The following is a 21,242-nucleotide window of genomic DNA, read 5'->3' on the forward strand; positions in this document are numbered from 1 at the left end:
TTAAAGCAGTGTTTTTCAACCTTGGCAACTTTTAAGTTATGAGAATTTCAACTCCCAGAACTCCCCAGCCAGCACTGTCCACATCTCTTAAAGTAACCAAGTTTGAGAAACACGGCATTAGAGGCAGATGGCTGATGGCTGAACAAGGTATGACAGGCATACTGCCCCATACTCAACTCCTGCAACTCAACAACATCTGCTATCTTCAAATATGATACAGTAAAGCACGGGTGTCAAACTCGATTGTGTTACATGACATATCATTATGTTTTTTCCCTCTGCGGAGCTGGGGCGGGCATGGCCTGCAGGTGACGCATCCAGCTCACAGGCCGCCAGTTTGACACCCCTGCTGTAAAGGATATTTTCCTCAGGATTGAACTATGATTCGACTACTACGGCAGTTGCTTTTGTGAAATGAGAGAGAAAGCGATATTTCGTCCTTTGTCTCAGTCAGAAATGTTTTGAAACAGCCTTGAAAATGTATTTTTAAAAAGCTTAGTTTTTCTGTATAGATTTTGCTGCCTTAAGAAGCAAGCTCTTTAGACTTGTAAGTGGGCGTTTCAAGAGTTTCCATTTAAAGTTTACGCAGTCAGAATTGGGGGAAAAAATTCAGATTTGAAATTGCGCTGTATGGCAAACACTCTTAGAAACACTGCCATTGTGCTAGAAAAAAAAAAATAGGAAGAACTGTAGCAAGTACTTACTCAGTTAACTGTGTAACATCACAACGTCTGATACTGTTCAAGCATTTTGCACTGTGGCTTTCTACCTTCAGTTTTACTAGCAGTCTGTGCAATTTTTTCCACTTAGGTCCAAGTAGAATCTAAATGGATGGGCTTATATAGCTCTTACCCTCTTCAATTTTATCCACCCATGCTTCCCGCTAACCGCCTAAGATTCTTAATGCCTTCTCAGTAAATGCCCTTCTATTCAGTAAACATCCTTTCAAATGCTAAATGAAAGCTTCTTGTTTGTGCTTCAGTCCTTCTTTTATTTCTTCCCTTGATCAGGTGAGAATTAGAGAATGAATGAGCAATAGCCTCTCATTTGCCACCTGCAAATTGTCTCATCCAGATTTTCTTCCTAGCAGGAAGGCAAAATTAATCATTTCCTCTGTTTTCCTTTAAGATGGTTATTTACTGTTTTTATTACACTGTTTTGCCATTAAAAAGGGGGGAAAGATAAATAAGTCAGTAATTAAAGCAACTGCCACCACCATAACTGCCACTGACATTGTGACAATAAAAAGACTTTTCAGGGTCAAATCACCACTAATTCACCTTTACTAGGATCAACAGCAAATAATGCATGGGCTGTGAGCTTGAGAATAAGAAGTGCTTGATTTGAAATCACAATGACATGAGCCTTGAAAATCGCAGCACAGGTTGCAGCTGCAGCTGTATCTTATCACAAAAAGATTGCTACAAATAAAGACTGAAACAACAAAGGAAAAATATTTAGAAAAATGGAACTGCAAGAGGGTAACAATAAGATCCTGTGGATTCTGCATAAAAGGGAAGAAAAAAAATGAAAAAAGAGAATCTCCAGAGGGGGAGAAAATATAGGGACACTCCAGCATGGAACTGTATGTTAATACAATGGAAGCATTTCAGTATGCTGTATATGGAGTCCTTTTTAAACATGGTCTGGAAACTATACTTGCCCCAGAACAGGACCACCAGACCAATAGATTACCAGATCTGATCTGCAAAAATCTAGCTGATCATTAGATGGTATGAAAGTGATGAGTGAGGAAGGATTTATCCTATCTCTAGTAGTCATCTGGAATTCTGCAACTCTAACTGATAGTTGTAATATTACTTCTGAGCTTTTTCAGATGCATTAGTTCAGAAATCTGATCAGCTTGACCAGGTTTCAAGAAACATGCCTTCTGCCTTATCTTAACTTCCTGAGTGGTAAGAATTCTTTCAGAGTTTCTATTCTAACTGTGCTTGTTGAAGGAACTAAGGTGAGAAACAACTTAAGAGAGCTTTTCAGTAGTAGACCAGATATGAGTAAGACTTGTCTAGTTTTTCTAATTTTTTTTTCTTCTACAGCTAGGCACAAATGACCTTTTGAAAATCTCCACCAAATTTTTGGGCAAAATGATTTCATGGATAAATTCTCCCAGTTTCCAGAGGGGAAAAAGCATTCAACAATTTACCAGTGATTGAACTGTGTCTTAATGATCCAGACAATAATATTACTATACTATAATAGTTACCTTGGAAGGAGGTGCCCCATGAATGATCTCTTGGGATTAATTGACATGTGAGGGGAGGATCAGGGAGGCTGCAAGCTACTGTGGAGATGATTATATAACCAATTCATATGCATATCTTACCATTTAATGAGAACTGAAGATGGGGAGGAAGAAAGGAGGATGCAGGAAAAGTTCTCTGCCTGGTCTAAGCTTTTGTAGGAGATGACCAGGCTGAGCCCGAGAGAGGGATCAAACACATCGTAAGTTATGAATGCCCGTGTGCCTGCAAGAGATCTAAGTCCAGCCCATCTTGAATGACTTTCTTATCTCCCGCTCATTTGCTTTGACTGATAGTTGGTCAAATTCTTGTAGAGAGCTTAAGCTTGCAATAAATATTTATACTCATTTTGAACTGCCTGCATCTCCTAATTTCCCAGGCACTTGACAGCTTTTTTGAAAACTAAGTGAAGAGTTGACTGTCATTGAAACTTTTTGAATAACTCATATATTCTGGACCTCTCAGGTTTTTTTAAAAAAAATGTATATGGATTTGTTTGAGGAGGGGAATTGGTACTTTTTGTTGGTTTTTAAAGTTTATTGTAGATTGAATTCAAATTGTCTTTACTAATAAATTAAATTATTCAGGGAACCTTTTAATGTAGTGATATAGAGAAGTCTCTGTTACCATTATCACAGCTGTGTATATCCCCCATGATGCAAACAGAGAAGAGGCCCTGAAGGTTCTCTATCATACCATCAGTGACTTACAAACTACTCACCCAGAGGGTGCATTTATTGCAGTGGGAGACTTTAACTAAGTGGATTTGAAAGCTACCCTGCCACACTTCCATCAATATGTGGACTTTGCAACCAGAGGGGAAAATACACTGGATCTTGCTTATTCCAACATCAAGAAGGCTTTCAAAGCTATCCCCTGCCCCCACCTGGGTTCCTCTGACCATTTCTCAGTGCTGCTTATTCCAGCATATAAACCTTTATTAGTCAGAGTGAAACCTACAGTAAAGGAGGCAAGGGTGTGGACAGAGGGAACTATAGAAGCATTACAAGACTGCTTTGAATGCACAGATTGGGACATGTTTAAGGACACAGCTACTGATAACCAACTTACAAATGTTGAGGAGTATGACATCACGGTGTCTGCATATATCCAAAAGTGCATAGAAGATGTCTGTGTCCTGAAAAGCATTGTTGTGAGGGCGAATGAAAAACCGTGGCTGAGTTATAAGGTCCGCAAGATGCTGAAAGTACGGAATGTGGCTTTTAAATCTGGTGACATGCTGGCACTTAGAACAGCTAGAGCAAATCTGAAAAGTGCCATAAAAGATGCAAAGCAAGGCCATTGTCAGAAAATTCAGAACTTTTTTCAGGACCCAACAAACACCAGGCGAATGTGGCAAGGGATCCAGGCCATCACGGATTACAAGGTGACTCCATCGAGATGCAAGGATGACACAGACTTCCTAAACAAACTGAATACATTTTTTGATAGATTTGAGGCATCAAATAATGCTCCTGCTAGGAAAGCTGTGCCCCATTCTGATGAGCAAGTGCTAAGTTTCGATGTCACCTCTGTCTGGAAAACACTGCAGAAAGTTAACATTCAGAAAGTAGCAGGCCCAGATAACTTTCCTGGACATGTCCTCAAGGAATGCGCAGAGGATCTGGCTTGTGTTCTCACAGATATTTTCAATCTCTCATTGTAGCAGGCAGTGGTCCGATCATGTTTTAAGACAGCCATCATCTTGCTAGTACCAAAAAAAGTCCACAATTACAGGCCTCAATGATTACCGTCCGGTTGCACTGACATCCACCATTATGAAATGCTTTGAGCAGCTGATAAAGGACATTATTGTATCTAGCCTCCTGACAGCATTTGACCCGCTTCAGTTTGCCTACCGACCAAATCGCTCTACGGAGGATGCTATTTCTTCATTCTCCATCTGAGCTTGAAGCACTTAGAGGAAAGAAATGCTCATGTGCGTTTGTTGTTTGTTGACTTTAGTTCAGCATTTAACACAATCATTCCCCAGCATCTAGTAGACAAACTTGGCCTCTTAGGCTTAAACACTCCTTTATGCAACTGGATTCTTGATTTTCTTACCAACAGGCCTCAATATGTGCGAGTTGGAACAAATACTTCTAATACCATTTCCTGGAGCACAGGTTCTCCTCAGGGCTGCGTCTTAAGTCTGCTGCTGTTCACCCTGTTGACCTATGACTATTGTGCTAGGTTTGCCACCAACCATATTGTGAAGTTCGCAGATAATATAACAGTAGTGGGCCTTATTCATGATGACAAGATGGAAGCTTACCGCAAGGAGGTTGAGGAGTTGGTGAACTGGTGTAAGGAAAACAGCCTAGTTTTAAATACCGGAAAAACCAAAGAGATCATTGTTGATTTCAGAAAAGGCAGGCACAGCCACACTACTCTGTGCATAAATGATTCACTAGTGGAGATGGTTACCAGCATCAAATTCCTGGGTGTGCAGCTAATGAATAGGCTAGCTTGGTCACTCAACAGTGAGAAACTGGTAAAGCGGGCACAGCAGCGCCTGCATTTTCTGTGTTGCATGAGAAAAGCACATCTTCCTTCCCCTGTCCTGACCACCTTCTACAGGGGGACGATCGAGAGCATCCTGTCATACAGCATCACAGTCTGGTTTGGAAGCATCACTGCTTCAGATAGGAAGACGGTGCAGAGAGTGGTGAGAATGGCCGAAAAGATCATTGGCAGTCCCCTCCCTCCCATCCAGGACATAGCACAGAAGCGCTGCTTGAGCAGGGACCATAAGATTATATGGGACCCAACACATCCTCTTAACGACCTGTTTTCCTTGTTACCTTCTGGGAGGAGGCTTCGTGGTATCCGCAGCAGAATATCTAGATTCAGCCATAGTTTCATTCCATACAGCATTAACCTTGTGAACTCTCAAGCTTCCTCCTTCCGTTATATATTCAAGATGGACAGTATTTAATATTTATTTGTTATGTATATGTAGGGGTGTGGGTCTATACATATGTTGTGTATAGTATGTTTTTAGGGTGTGTCATGTATTTGTTTCACTTTGAGAGCGGGCAACTAAATTTCATTTTTGATGTGTGCCGTTGTGCCAACAGTAAAAAAAAAATGACAATAAAGGTTATCTTATCTTATCTATATAAAAATATTATAGCAACATACAAAAAATAAAATTCAAGTGGAGGACAATGTGCTACACTGATGAAAACCCAATCTCTTTTCTAAATGCATCACAACATCTCACACTTATTCAAAAGTGGTGTATTTTTCAGCATTACACTGTAATGCTGCTTTTATCATCCTGAAGATTTTATATGTAAGTACCGGTAGCTAATAAATAAAATATATCACTCACATTAGAACTATTGAAGCTCAAGGCTAAAGCATTGGCTCAAATATAGAAAACAATAGTTGTATGGGGTCATAATAGAGGGAACAGTGCTTGCCGGGACTGAATTCTGAGTGACTATTGCATTGTTTAAAGGATTTATCATCCATTATAAGAAATAACAATCAAAACTGATTGTAATTAATATCACAAGTTGGATCCATATATTACTGCAATACAAGTTATTCCTGAGCTGCAGTGTTTACATAAATCTATAGGTTTGGTACCAGAATTGCCTAAAGATACAAATTGTATTCTAGGAGTCTTTTCATAAAGCATATGATCATTGCTTGTTCTGTCAGCTGGGATAGTAGTTATTTCCATTCATTTCTTTCAGAAGTGAAGGGGTTTTTTTTCTTTACCAAAGATTTCTTTGTCCCTATCAGCTAGAAAGGGAAAGAACTCCACTATGCTTTCAGGATAATTAATTTATATAGCCCAACACTGGAATGGAAAACCAATCATTTCTTCAGGTAGAGATCATCACAAGTGACTTTTACAATATATGAATGTGAGGTTTTACTTTCGCTATTCTGTTCAGCCTCAATTACATTTATTTTGAAGCATTCAAAGTATCATTAAACTGCTTCTTTGTCATATTCACACACATTGCGTAAAAAAGTTCACAGGCATTTTAATTAGTAAGCATGAGAAAGTTCAGAGTCCTGGCAAACATTTTTCTACAGAACTGCTGATTATGTAGTTTTCTCGGTTTCAGAAATTAGTATGTACATCATGTTTTAATGTGCATACAGTCAAGCCTGTTTTATTCAGTATTAATAATTTATTATGAACACGAGTTTCCTTCAATAGCTAGTGATAATGTGTTTTTATACTCTGGATCCTAATTAGTTCAAAGACAACAGCCACAATTTATCATCAAATTAACATTATCTCCCTTATATAATTTTTCTCATTCTTTTTTCAAAACAGTATAATATTTCCTCCAGTTTAATTTTGTAACAAAAACATTAGGATAGTCTAAGAACAAACATTAGAAACTGGAGTAAACTCTGTGTTTTGAACCCCTACTGTTACACTATAGTACAGAGCTTCTCAAAGTTTGTGAGATAATATCTCCCTAAAAAGGATAAAAGAATATATGTGATTTTATTGGGTTTAGGGTTAATCAAAATAAAATACACAATTGACTTTTAATAATTACATTTACTCTGTTTCAAATAACAATAATAGAATCTTATTATTTTGGCATGAACCTGTTTCTATGTATTGTTTTGGTCTATTTGGCTTCATATTGTCATATTTGTTGTTGTTGTTTTGACAAATAATACACTAAGATTGTTCTTCTCCTGTGGCAAAAATACTTGTGGAATAAAAAGATAAATGATTTTATTCCTATTGTTTTGACTTAGCCTTAGTTTTATTGCCACTGTTAATGATACTTGCCCCATTTTTCTTTTCTTTTACTACCCAACAGAACCTTTTCCATTTAAAACTAGAAATATAAAAAATAATGGATGGAAATGCTGAGCTTCATACTCTTCAAAAGATTATGGATATACTCCTGTATGCCACACCAGAAGAGATACTTAAAGCACACAAATAACATTGTGATAATGTGGGTGGTTATAGTCATTTTATTAAGAAAGGCTGGTAGGTAGAAAAACCAATACTTTAACTTAGCAATACTTAAAAGTTCAGTTTCAATTATCATGCCTGAGGCAAAACTAGCCTTCCAATCTTACTACCCCTCTGTGGGGTCATAACCTAAAGTTTTAAAACCCCTACTTATTAACAAATAAATGGGGAAGTGAAACACTGCTTTCTTTCTTCTAACCCAAATGTCACAGGGAAACCATATCCCTGAATTAAAAACTCCATACATTTTTGTAGGACGTTAGCTTCAATGTACAGTACATAGTGTTGAAAACAGCAGTCATGCATTTTGCTTTCTTCCAATGAAACTTTATTTCAGACATATTTACCCACTTTTCCATAAACCGGTCTGAAAGAAGGAAACCATTTACAATAAATTAAATACAATTAAAATATAAATAATTTAATAAAGAGTTCTTAAAATACCACGCTTGAGGCCGTGAACTGCTTAAAAGCTATGATGCAGGAGAATACCAAACTTCTTCCGAAGTACAGTAGGGTAGTATAACTGAACATTTGGGAGACTGGATAGGTTTTAAGGAGGGACCAAAAGATATCTCAACAGAGAGGAAATGTCTCAGATAGGTGGACTGGAGGCTTGCACTGAAAATGTCCATGGTCAAGTTGTTACATACGGTAGTAGTTCATTGGCAGATGCAGCATTCTTAAGAGAAATATCACCAGTAAATCTCTGCTAATGGGCAAGAACATGCAGGAAAAGGATTCCTTTAGTTGTACAAGTGCTTAATTTTTTAAATTTTTTGTATGTTATTATGGTGAAAAAAGTAAGGTTCTGCATTTAGGCAAGAAAAGCCAAATGCACAGATATAGTATAGGTGGTACCTTGCTCAACAGTAGCAACTGTGAGAGGGATCTTGGAGTCCTAGTGGACAATCACTTAAATATGAGCCAGCAGTGTGCTTCAGCTGCCAAAAAAGCCAACACAGTGCTAGGCTGCATTAACAGAGGGATAGAATCAAAATCACATGAAGTGTTAATACCACTTTACAATGCCTTGGTAAGGCCACACTTGGAATAGTGCATCCAGTTTTGGTCACCACGATGTAAAAAAAGATGTTGAGACTCTAGCAAAAGTACAGAGAAGAACAACAAAGATATCAGGGGACTGGAGGCTAAAACATATAAGAACGGTTGCTGGAATTGGGTATGTCTAGTTTAATGAAGAGAAGGACGAGAGGGGACATGATAGCAGTGTTCCAATATCTCAGGGGTTGCCACAAAGAAAAGGGAGTCAAGCTATTCTCCAAAGCACCTGAAGGCAGGACAAGAAGCAACGGATGGAAACTAACCAAAGAGAGAAGCAACCTAGAACTAAGGAGAAACTTCCTGACAGTTAGAACAATTAATCAGTGGAATAACCTGCCTCCAGAAGCTGTGAATGCTCCAACACTGGAAGTTTTTAAGAAGAGACTGGATAGGGTTTCCTGCCTGAAAAGGTCCCTTCCAACTACTACTACTACGACTACGACTACGGATGATGATGATTGTTGAGTCCGTGGCGGGAAAACAGACACGAGAAGCAGCTGGAGTTCTCAGTTTCTTTTATTCAGCGTTCAGCTTACAGGAAGATGGCTTCAGCCTTGCCCAAACGCCTCACAGCCTCTTATATAGGCAACTCTCGGGTAAATGGGTTACTTTTCCCGCGCCAGCACCCGCGCATGCGCACGGCGCTGGCGACAGCCTGTCTGGTCCCGGGCAGCTTTGCACCTGCCCGGGACTGCCTGCAAACGCCCGAGCCGTTTGCAAAGGCTCGGGACATAACACCCCTTTCCCCCGGGCTAAAACTACTACCAACATACAACATTTATTTTATACGACATTTTGCTCCCCAATGTTCCCACTGTTTACTGGCTTTTGCTTTGCCAGCAATGTTATGTAGTCTTCTAGGTACTTGGGAGATTTCTTTGCTCTCTGTGACCTTCTTAGCTCTGGATTACTGGCATAAGTCCCCTGACGTGAGCCTGTTCTCTCTATTGTGCCCTGGTGTCTTCCAAGGACTGTGCCCCGATGCCTGGCCTGCTTGCTTGCCCACCGGGCTCGTCAGGCCAGGGCTTCTGTTACTTTGTGACCTGGTTGACCTACCTAGCTGTAGACCCTCAGGCCCCTTGAAGTGATAGCCGCTGCTGGGCGTCTCTGTAGAACCTCCTAGGTCAGTCCAAGACCTGTCAGGAGGCTGTCCATTCCCTGAACCCCATTCTGTGTTCGGGCTCGTGTGGGTTTCTGTACTTTCCCAAAACTCAGGTGTTCCCTGATTTGTGCTAGGGTTGTTGTAGTCGGGACTTGGTTCCTCGACTAGCTCTGTGTATGTTTGACCCCCTGTAGGATTTGGGGTAAGGTCAGGCCAACCTTGGGAATTGTGTGCCAGCTCTCTTGCGGGGAATGATTTGTTGGGATGCCCCCGGGTATCCTCCGTTGCTGGAGTGCTGTGTGATGTGTGTGGAAAGTGAGTATGCCCCCGGGGTGACTCCCTGGCTGGAGTAGGCGTGAGTGCCTGTTGTGTGGGTAAGCTCCATGACTTTCTTTTCGGAGCAATTGCAGAACCTTGGGACGAGCCGTTTGTGGCTCCCTCAGTGGAGATGGGCAGTAGCTCTTGCCCTTCCCTTTGCTCCAAAGGGTCCCCCTCCCCCCCTGGAAAAGACCCAGGAGTCTCAGCAGAAAAGTCTCGCCTAGAGCGAAGTTGGTCGATGTGCCGACGCAGGACACGACCGTTGTCCAGGGCAACCTCGTAGGAGAGAGGACCTGTGATCCTGGACACAGAAGCGGGGACCCATGTATGACCAGGCCCGTAATTGCGAGCCCAAACCGGGGCACCCACAAGTAGTTGTCTAGGTGCCCTAGGATGTGAGGTAGATGAAGGCAGTCTGTCCGGATGCAACCGGTCAAGTCTAGTAGTAAGTTGCGCCCCCAACGAAGTTCAGCTGGGCTTCTCCCTGTAGAAGTGGACGGTGTGGTGCGATAAGAAAGGAGAAAGTCAGCCAACCTGTGATGCCAGTCCCCGTAGGTGAGTCTCTTCAAGGCGTCCTTTGCGATGCGCACCATGCGTTCAGCCATACCGTTGGTGGACGGGTGAAAAGGCGCAGACGTGGCATGACGAATCAGGTTTGCCTGTAAGAAAGCTTGGAATTCGGAGGAGGTGAATTGAGGGCCGTTGTCGGACACAATGACATCTGGCAGCCCGTGTGCAGCAAAAATCCCCCTCAGTACCTGAATAGTCTTTGCAGTGGTGGTGGATGAGACAGGCACAACCTCAAGCCATTTGAATGGCTGTCAACAAGGACCAAGAAGAACTGGCCCTGAAAGGGTCCAGCGTAGTCAATGTGCACCCTAGACCATGGGGACTGTGTTTCCTCCCATCTATGCACAGGAGCTTGGGGCATCTCTGGGCGAGATCGTTGGCACAGGTGGCATGCATGCACCTTAGCCTCAATATCTTTATCTAAACCAGGCCACCACAAGTGGCTGCGTGCAAGAGCCTTCATACGAACAATGCCAGGATGACCCTCGTGGAGGGATTCTAAGACCCTAGTCCTCATTGAGGTGGGAATGACAACTCTGTTTCCCCAAAGCAGACAACCCTGAGAAAGGGACAGTTCGTTCCTTTTGGACCAGAAACTCTGAAACTCAGGACTAGGGCAGTGCTCAGGCCACCCGGACAGGACCCAGGAGCGGACACGTGAAAGTGTGTGATCTGTACCTGTTTCAGCGGTAACATCCCTGGCACTAAGAGGGAGCTCGGGCAAGGCTTGGATTGATAGAATGTTGACAGCTGGCGCGGGGTCAGCTTCTACTACTGGCAGAGGCAATCTACTGAGGCCATCAGCATGGCCCATTTCTTTCCCAGGCTTGTGGAGTAATGAAAAATCATATGCAGACAAGAAAATAGACCACCTAAGCATTCTAGGGGAAATGATGTGGGGAGTCTGCTTACGTGTGGTAAACAGTCCCAGCAGAGGCTTATGGTCAGTGAAGACCGTGAAATGCCTGCCATATAGAAAATCGTGGAATTTTTTAATTCCAGCAACAACAGCCAGAGCCTCCCTGTCTATCTGAGCGTAGTTGCGCTCGGCAGAAGACAGTGTTCTGGAGTAGTATGCAATAGGAACCTGAGTTCCATCAGACCTGAGGTGACTCAGGACAGCTCCAACCCCGTAGGGGGACGCATCACAAGCGATGCACACAGGGAGAGACTCGTTGAAATGTGCAAGAACACTGTTAGAAGTGAGCAAGGCCTTGACTTCTTTAAAGCAAGCCTCATGTGCTTGTGACCACAGCCACACAGCTTGTTTGTCTAGTAGCCTGTGAAGAGGCTCAGCTACACTAGCTTTATGTGGAAGAAAAGAATTGTAGAAATTCAGGAGGCCTAGAAAGGCCTGAAGTTCGGCCTTAGACTTTGGCCTGGGTGCATCTAAAATAGCAGTTAGTTTGGATTCAGCAGGATGAATCCCAGCAGCATCAATTTTGAATCCCAGAAATTCAGTAGAAGGCACCCCAATCTGGCATTTGTCTTTTCTGAGCTTGAGGCCTGATTTCCTGAATCTTAACAGGACAGCCCTAAGCCTTTCAGCTAGAATGTGTGTGGAGTCTCCTGCAATCAAGACATCGTCAAAGTAGGGGCAGACCCCTGGTATACCTCGTAGTGTGTTTTCCATTACGCTTTGGAAAATCCCAGGAGCGACATTTACTCCAAACTGTAGCCTTTTTACTTTAAAGGCTCCCCTGTGGGTCACAATGGTCTGAGCTATGGCAGCATCATCATCAACAGGCAGCTGTTGATATGCTTGAGCTAGGTCAAGCTTTGCAAAAACACGCCCCCCCTTGAGAGAGGCCAGGATGTGACTGACCACAGGAACAGGATAGGCATGTTGCTGCAATGCCTTATTGAGTGTGCATTTGTAATCAGCACAAATGTGAATGTCCCCATTTGCCTTTAGAGGCGTGACAATGGGGGTCTCCCACGGGCTGGAATCAACAGGTTCTAGGATTCCCTGTTGGATTAGTTTATCTAGTTCAGTGTCAATCTTACTTTTTAAAGCAAAAGGGACCCTTCTTGCTTTAATCTAATGGGAGTGACAGTGGGGTCTAGCTTTAAGGACACAGGTGGTCCTTTGAATGTGCCCAGCTGGGGGCTGAAAACATCTGCAAATTCTTGCAGACTTCCTGTAGGTCGAGTGTTTGTAAGCTATTGAGTCCTGTGACGTGTATCCCCAGGGCCTCAAACCAATCGAGTCCTATGAGACTCGTTCGTTCACCCCCTACTACTAATAAGTCTAGTGGACCTTCAAAACTCTTGTATTGCACGTTAAGGGTGGCCTCCCCCTTAACACACACTCTTGAGTTCTGAAAATCTGTTAATACAATATCAGAAGGCCTTAACTTGGCCTTAGACCCACTTCTGGAACAAATCTTCCTAAATGTATGCAATGAAATGATGGACAGGGCAGACCCTGTGTCTAGTTCCATAGATAATGGAACCCCTTGTAGCTTCACGTTGAGTGACAGCTTTTTCTTCATGGGCTTGTGTGTGCCTGTTCTACAGATGCTTCTTCGCGAAGCGCAAAAACCTACCCTATTCTGGCTGGGGAATCTGGTACCCTTCAGGCGTTCTTCTTGGGGTTGTGCCTTTCGTCGGCCCAGGCACACAGCTGCAATGTGCCCTTGTTTACCGCATGCCCGGCAGGTAGCGGAGCGGAACTTGCAGTCGGTTCTCCTGTGGCGACCTCCACAGCCGATGCACTTGAGCGGAGCCGAAGAGCTTCCCTTCTGGTTCTCTTCCATTCGCGGGGTGTAGACGGTCGACTTCCTCGTCCGGATCCTCCTCGGAGTTTCATCGGACGTCTTCCTGGTGCACGGACGCACCCTCTGCACTGTTTCTGATCGGCCGCATGTTTTTGACGGCGCCGCCTGCTGCTTCTTCTGCGGTGACTTCCCTTAAGGCGTCTTGGAAGGATAATTCTTCCTTTGCGAAAAGTCTCTGTTGTAGCTCGCGATGCCTTAACCCGCACACGAATCGGTCCCTCAGTCGTTCCTCGAGGTCCTTGAACTCGCAGGGCTTGGCGGCCTTCCGTAACGCGGCGATGTATTCCTTGGCTGACTCACCGGACCGTTGATCCCTTTGTTCGAAGGTGTGGCGCCATGAGATAACGGACACCTTGGGGTGGAAGTGCTCCTTCAGCAGCTTCTTCAGGTCTGCGTAGCTTACAGACTCTACTGGGACAGGTGCTGCAAGGTTTTCTGCGATTTCGAAGGCGTCTTGGCCGCAAACGCAAAGCAGGGTGGCCGCCTTCAAGCTATCTTCCCTCACTTGGTTTGCCTTGAAGTAGTTCTCCATTCTGGATACGTAGGACTCCCACCGCTCTGGATGTGAGACGTCGAATTCCGAAAGCCTTCCGATTTTCGCCATCTTCGGATCTTCAGGAGACGGGTCTATCAGCCAGCCTACCCCCGAATGCGCACCGGATTGGCGGGCAGCTGCCGAGTCGACGCCGTTCCTCTTCCGCCGCTCAGGACTCCTTGGGTAAGCTTACACTTCTTCCTTTCCAGGTAGTGCAAGGCATCCCACCTTCGTCACCAGTGTTGAGTCCGTGGCGGGAAAACAGACACGAGAAGCAGCTGGAGTTCTCAGTTTCTTTTATTCAGCGTTCAGCTTACAGGAAGATGGCTTCAGCCTCGCCCAAACGCCTCGCAGCCTCTTATATAGGCAACTCCCGGGTAAATGGGTTACTTTTCCCGCGCCAGCACCCGCGCATGCGCACGGCACTGGCGACAGCCTGTCTGGTCCCGGGCAGCTTTGCACCTGCCCGGGACTGCCTGCAAACGCCCGAGCCGTTTGCAAAGGCTCGGGACATAACAATGATGATGATGATGATGATGATGATGAACATAGCTAGGGAGCAAATCACCAGCCAGGACAATATCTTTAGAATAGGTACTGTATTTGCTTGCAACAGACTGCCTTCTTTAAAACTTTGCATTGCATTTTACATTGGATACAATTCTCATGCTAACCCATATACAGAAGACAGCAATAAATCAGGATGAAGACTTCCAGTGTATAGATCACTGAGAGCAAGTTATATAGCTAATGAACAGTCTTATCTGGAAAAAGGCCATTTAAACCCACATCAATAGAGTTCCTCCAGATAAAACTCCTGGTCTTTCAAGGAGAGTACAATCCTATATAGGTAACCTTCCCAAATATTGGAAAAAAGAAGATGAAAAAAGTCTAGTTGATCAAATTTCAGATTCAATTTATTGTCCCTATCACAGTGTCCAGGAATGCATAACATGTCCTCATTCAGATGATATAGAAAAATACGTGGGGAATCTTCAGCATACTGCTGAAACCTCCCTCAGCAATATTATGTGGATATGACAACTTTGGGAACAAATTGGAATCTAATTGCCATGGGGATCAGGTACAATCACCTTGCATTATCCTCTGAATACTATCATATGGGTAGGAGCAGAAGCATTGTGAAAATCATGCTTTTTGCAGAGCTGGTCTAGGAAGCTATTGTAGTCACGATCATCAAAAGTCATAAAGAGATTAAGGAAAATCAATATGGTCATATGCTTTCTGCCTTCCTCCCTAAAAAGGTTATAAGAGTGACTGGTTTTATTCCAAAGCCAAGCCTTAACTCAGATTAAGTCCAAAGAACTTCTTTTTATCAAATGTGTTTCAGCTGTGCCTTCCCCTTTGTCAGCAACCTTCAAAATAAGAGAACAGAATTAAATATTAAAAAATACGGAACCCAATATTAATATAATTCATTCAAGTAATGTAATTTTAAAATCAGGAATCGTGATCTTATACACAAATTTAATTGACAATTCAATTTATTGGCTACTCTTCCAGAAATTAATTGACTGTGGCTGCAATTTTAAATTCAGTGGGGATTCATTCCTGAGCAGACTGATATGCAAGTATGCTCTATGCCTTTTTTAAAAAATCGAGTAATGCACAATTTTACAAATTCTGTGACCAGAATACATTTGCAGCAAATTCTAAGAATCAATAATCAGTTTTCTCATAGCCACCACAATAGAGCTTGCAGAAAACACAGCCCTGATAATATTCTACTAATGAATGTTAATAGATGTATTCCCCCCCCCCTTGGAACAAAGTAACAGCAACCTTATTTATTGCATCAACATTGATTTAAATGGTTTGCATATGCATGTAAAGACTGAACATATTTCCTATTAACTGAAGCTTTGCAAAGGGCCATCTTAATGCTCGTGCTATCCAGTTTTATTACTCTGAATGAGAATGATTAATACATTGTAAACTGGCCAGGATTTCTAAGCAGCTGATATTCTGGAACTGCTCTGGAGGTAGGTGTCCATCAGTTAGTATCATCTCCTCCAGATTCCTTTTCTTCAGCTTCAGCCCTTTAAGTCTGTTTTTCAGTGAGTCATTCCTGTAATTGTACCATTTACTGATGCGTTGACTTCTTTCAGGGCTATAGCTATTTTGCTCTTGATTGCTTTTAAAACATCCATTCATGGATGGAAAGCTCTAGACTACCCCTGATAAGAATACTAAGGATTTTTCTCACATTGCCAAATACTAAGCACTTTAAAAGTCATTGATTCAGGCATCCTAACTTACTACATATACATAAAAGCAACAACCATATTCCTTGATTCCTGCATTAGATTCTCAATATAGGTAGTCCTCAACAGGACCAGAATTCCCATTGCTATCCAAGATGGCTGTTAAGTCAGTTGCACCACCTTTACAACCCTTTTTGCCATAGTCATTAAGTGCATTGTTGCAGTTGTGAAGTGAATCATGTTGTCATTAAGTGAATGTAGCTTTCCCCCATTAACTTTGCTTATCAGAAGCCATCTGGGAAGGTCACATGACCCCATGATGCTGCAAGTGTCAGAAATATATGCTGGTTGCCCAATGCCCAAATTTTGATCATATAATTTTGGTGATGCTGCAACAGTCACGTGGACAATCATAAGTCACTTTTTTTCAATGCCTTTGTAACTTGAACAGTTGTAAATGAATGGTTGTAAGCTGAGGACTATTTGTAGTTTATTAAAAAAAATATGACTGTTGGATAGTACTTTTATTAGGATCCAAAATCAGACAAAGTATGCGCAGTCTTTTAAGTTCTCAAGAACTCCTCTTCATGTAAATTGTGATAAAAAGAGTACAAGACTCATGTTCTGAAACTGGCTGGATGATGGGTCAAAGGGTCTGAGATTGTTATTATAAACAATCTCAATAAAAGTAGTTTTAGCTTTCATATGATGCTGATTTCTTGATCTAGTCTATCTAATGGGGCTGACACAATTGAAGGGGGGGTTGATCTGCAAGGTAAAGATGAAGAGATTGATAATCATCTTTTTCTTTGCTGCTTCATAGTGCAAATCTTCTTGCATGTGTCAATTGTTGGCCGTAATTAAACATGGCTTTAGCCCTCTTCTGGCATAGCACTAAGCCTCTTTTAAAAAGTTGGAGAGACTCATCTTGGCCTTCTGCATAGATTTCCTAGACAGGTCCTTTTTTCTGCTCTCTGAATATTTTCAGCTTTATAGAATAAGGGAAAGGGATAAGGGAGAGTCAGCCTTTAGGGGGAGACTTTGTACAGTTAAGTCTAATGTTCCATCTGTGATATTCTGGATCAAACCAGCAAAGAGGAAGTTACCTAAGAGCTATGGTGAAGACGCTGGTGAAGATAGAAAAACAAAATCAGTTTTGCCTTTGTATAAAAGGGTTACATAGGAGAAGCTCTTTTGAGAAGCAAAACCTGAGTTGCATCTATTCCATTATCAGCAAAGTGTCTTTCAAAACCTCGTTGTGGCATCACATATCTCCACAGTGAAGTCTAGTTTTTTTTTAATTGTAATTTTATTAATACTAATCATTTCCTAACAGAGGTACGATACAAAAAGAATCCATAAGTAAGATAGCTCTAAACTAAGCATGTAGTATGAAATTAGACTGCTATCTTTGGGAATTAATTTCAAGCTCAACAGTGTAAGGAAAGAACCTTAGAAACAAGAAGGTGCTGGCAGTGAGTGATTAGGGAGTAAAAGTAGTCTATGGAGAAGATAAAATGTTGCAAGACTAGACAAAAAGAGTACCTTGAAATAATAAAAAATAAGCATGGCCATTGTAAAACATGGTATTAAAGAACCAACAATATGTTCCTGGGTAACAGAACCAGCTGACATCACCTTCCTAGTTTAGGTTGACCTCTTCTGTCTCGCAGGATAATTCATCTCACAAAAAAGCATAAGTCTAGTTTTACAAACACAAGTACAGAACTTTTTAAAACCATACTAAGCACATATTTAAAACCAAATCTAGCACTTTAGGAACCCCTAAAATGGCTGATCAGCATGTTTTAATGTTGTCCAAGTTTGACACGGGCTGATGCCTCAGAGGTCCGCAGTCAGGTGTGGGTGTCTGCTGCAGTTTATGGCTACAGGGATAATGGCCAGTGAAGAGAGGGCATGCTCCAGCACAGTGGTGAGATTCAAATACCTTAACATCCGGTTCTCTGCATGGATGCAGGCCTGGGCCTTCGAGGCCTAGAATGGACTTCCAGAAGTGACATCAACGCACTTCCTATGGGCTGTTCTAGGCCTGGGAGGCCTCCGAGGCCTAAAACGGACTTCCAGAAGCAGCATAGGTTCAGCTTGTTCTCTGAACTCAACAAAATTTAGCTACCAGTTCTACCAAAACTGGCTGAATCCCACCACTGCTCCAGCAGCATCAAGTCACCAATTGGGGCTGGGCAGATCCCAGTTCTGAGGTCATTGTCATCAGCGTCAGAAGAGAAGCATGATGAGATTTGTCTTGTGCAGGAGTAGGCAACCTTGGCTTTTTTATGACTCATGGACTTCAATTCCCAGAATTCCTGAGCCAGCCATGCTGCTCAGGAATTCTGGGAATTGAAGTCCATGAGTCATAAAAGAGCCAAGGTCGCCTATCCCTGGTCTTGTGGAAGAAAGGGAAGACAGTACTTTAAAACTGGAACTGCTTTAAATCTGCTTTAAGCTGCTCCTGCAGCGATCTGGGAATGAGACAAAGACAACATCATGAGACCATGTCCTTTAGAAATATTTAGCAGGGGGCTTCCGGTTCCGGTTTGTAGCAGTGTGGTCGGGCGAAGGGAGTTGTCCCTTTGCCGACCGAGTTTCCCCTGCCGGTAGACCCCTAAGAGGGTCGAAAAGACGCTCTGGGGGAGCGTCTACCATTGAGGAGGCGTCTCAGATAGTTACAGAGGAGCGGTGGCATCCTCTGTGCACCGAGTATCTTCTTTGGGCCGACAGGGTAAAGATTGGCCAGTAAAATGGCCGATCATTTAGCTGTACCAACCGCAAGCCACAAGATCAGCTAAGCAAACGGACCCACCGTGGAGAACTCGGTGAGACTTTCCTTTCACCTCTATTTTCTTTATGCCTGTGAAAAGTTTTTTTTTCTTGGAATTATTCCCTTTTCTGGTGAAACGGCTTTTTAAATGGGGGAAGAGAAGCTCAAAGGATTAAATTTATTTTTGTTTTAATGGTTGATTTTATTTTTGGATATTGGAAGCCTCAAGAAAGTTTTTCATAATATTTGGAGAATATTGTTTGATTTTACCCTTATGGTGTCTGGAAGGATTGAATATCTGACTAATCTTGATAATTTTCTGGGGGACATTCTCTGACAAATCTATTCATTGTACTTGCTATGTTTTTTTCGTCAGAAAGGCTTTCATTTTGTACAAAGGAAAAAGATGAGGAAGCTGGAAAGAGATGGATATTGTGATAGTTTTTTAAATATAGTCTCCTTCAAAAGGATAAGGATTTTAAATATAATAAAAATGGAGGAAACTGGTGTAGATCTTACTTATAAGTATATTCTGGACACAATTTTGGAAAATACGGAGAAGATAATTGCTTGCTTAAAGGAGATTTCTTTATATCAACAAGGCAAAATACAAGGATTAAGTGAAACATTAGTTTATACACAAGAGACTTGTGCTCCGCCTACCGAGTTGGAAGAAGTAAACTAACAATTGGACTATCAATCGATTTTGGAAAAAAGACTTGATACCAATGGACAAAGGATTTATGATAAAGAACTGGAGGATCTCGCTTCAGTTGGACAAGTTGGCCTGTAGACGCCATTTGACTTTGAGATAGAGAAAAAAACACGGGAAGAAGAGAAAAACTTGATCAAAGAGGATGATATAAAAGAAAGGATTTTAATTGAAATTTATTCAATGTTAAAAGAAAGGGGAAATGATGTTCTGCTGCGAGTTACCCAGATCAACTATAACTTTCATACTAACTTAACAAAATGCACAATGGGAGCTTTCTTTGTGGAGTGTATAGTGTGGCAGGCGGAGACCCGATTATGGAAACCTGTTTGGAATAGAAAGAAACCCAGAATAAGATACAAATATTAAATCTGATTATAGTAATGTGGTAAAGGTTTTATAGTGATCTGGATTGATTTGGATTTGGACTTTGTTAAAAGGGCTTTATATGTTTTTAATATAAGAGATGGTATAATGAGAAAACTGAAATATGGGAAAAGATAGAATTAATTATTGGAGATTTGGAGAAACAGTGAAAAACAATAGAATATTGGTGAGAAAGAGAAGAATTTATTTTTGGAGTTAATAATGCTTAAATAAAAAAACACTTGGGGCACCTGAATAGTAAATGAATATGTTAGTTTAAGATTAAATATTTGCAAAATTAAGAAAGCATGATACAGGATCTTTGGGATGGATAATGAGTTTTTGTACATTTTTATTGATTAATGAAATTTATAGAGTGATATATTCAGTGAAAATTTGTTTTAGAAATGTTTTAATGAGCTTATAACAATATAAATAGGTAGAGAATGTTAGTCTATCTTTAATTATATAACCTGGATGAAATGTTATATTAGTGAATGAATTGGTTTTAGAAAGATATTGATTTGATTATAATTTTTTAAATAAATGGAGAGTTCTTTAAGTTTAAGTTTAAATGTGTGAAGAAATATAGGTCTCTATAGATTGAAAATTTTATGTTAATTAATGCAGTTGATGGTTAGACATAGTAATGAATGAATTTATCTGAAAATGTATTAAATTGATTATAATATTCTATATAGATAGAGAGGAAAATTTCTAAGAAATATTGTGTATATATTTACTATGTTATTGTTTTTTTTAAAAAAAATTGATCACCATGTTTCCACGTGGGTTCTTAAGCTGTGTTGGTGTAAAATGGAAAACTAATAAAAATTGTTTTGGAAAAAAGAAATATTTAGCAGGGCATCTTCATGCTGCAGGCAGCATGGGGACTCGGTGGTTAAGACACTGGACTTGTGGGCTGGAAAGCAGGCAGGCCAGGTTCAAGACCTGAGTTCCACACGATGGGGTGAGCTCCCATCCTTGCTCCAGCTCCTGCCAGCCAAGGAGCTTGAAAGCATACAAATGCAAGAAGACAAATAGGTATCATTTTAGTGGGAAGGTAACAGTGCTCCTGCTGGTGCTGTTGGCTATGCTGGCCACATGACTGTGGAAATGTCTTCAGGCAGCCCTGGCTCGATAGCCTTGAAATGGAAATGAGTACCTCTCCTATAGTTGGCAACGACTAGCAGAGTAAAATCCGCAGGGACTCCTTTCCTTTTTTCCCCTTTTTTCTTTTTTTTTAACTTTGTGCTGCAGTTAGTAGGACATGTGAATAGGTCTATGCTCTAACAAGTCCTTTTATAGCTGAATTGTTCTTTCATTTTGCTATCTTTTGTCTTTGTTCTCTTTCTTCGTTTTCTGACCTTGTTTCTTAATTCTTCCTTTCGCAGTTGGATTTCTAAAGAATATTATATTCCTCTTTTGATTCTATTGGAAGTTTGACCACAGCAGATCCATTTTCTATGTCTGTTCTTCCTATTTTCTAAAACCAATGCGCTCTCGCTCTCTCTCTCTCTCTCTCTCTCTCTCTCTCTCTCTCTCTCTCTCTCCCCTTGT

Source organism: Crotalus tigris, unplaced genomic scaffold (assembly GCF_016545835.1).
Source record: "Crotalus tigris isolate CLP2741 ecotype Arizona unplaced genomic scaffold, ASM1654583v1 scf7180000017611.44802233496:7321179, whole genome shotgun sequence".
NCBI classification, from domain to species: domain Eukaryota; kingdom Metazoa; phylum Chordata; class Lepidosauria; order Squamata; family Viperidae; genus Crotalus; species Crotalus tigris.